This window comes from Octodon degus, unplaced genomic scaffold, assembly GCF_000260255.1.
Source record: "Octodon degus isolate 3935 unplaced genomic scaffold, OctDeg1.0 scaffold00007, whole genome shotgun sequence".
In the NCBI taxonomy this organism is placed as follows: domain Eukaryota; kingdom Metazoa; phylum Chordata; class Mammalia; order Rodentia; family Octodontidae; genus Octodon; species Octodon degus.
In genome coordinates, this window is record NW_004524583.1 from 23,761,329 (window position 1) to 23,761,999 (window position 671).

Genomic DNA, 671 nt, shown 5'->3' on the forward strand with positions numbered 1-671 from the left:
AAAAAAAAAAAGGTCAGTTCTTCTGCACTCAAAAAGAATACCAAAAAAACCCAATCAACCAACCAACCAACCAGTGGTGGCTGCACATTGGACACACCTGCCTAATCTCTTCTGTGGTTTACTTGGCCATAAAATTATTTTTAGAAGCTTTTGTTGATTACGTCTTTAGAGCAAGAGTTACAGCAATTACGAACAGAAAATAAAGATATTGAAAATGTATGTTACTCCTTTTATAACCTGTGAACTTACTTTAGCATAATGAGCTATCTAAAGATTTTTTTTTTTTTTTGGCAGAACCAGGGATTGAACTCAGGCCCTTGCACTTGCCAGGCAAGCACTTATTCTACTGAGCTATCTCCCCAGCCCCAAAGATTTGTTTTTAAAGATTACTTTTATCTAAAGATGTGCACATGCTCTTAGTATGTTGAGCAGTTACATGAATTGATTCAGTTTTATATTCTCTCTTTTTTTTGTTCTTTTAAAAATTTATTTAAAATATAGTTTAATTGAATTTATCCATTAGATAATATATCTCTAAAACTGAAAACACCTACTATAGTTCATCTCAAATAATATATTTGCAACATTAAATATCACTTTAATTTTTTTTTTTTGGACATCAGTTATTTTATTTTAAAGAAAAAAAAATAAAAACAATGGTACAAAATCTC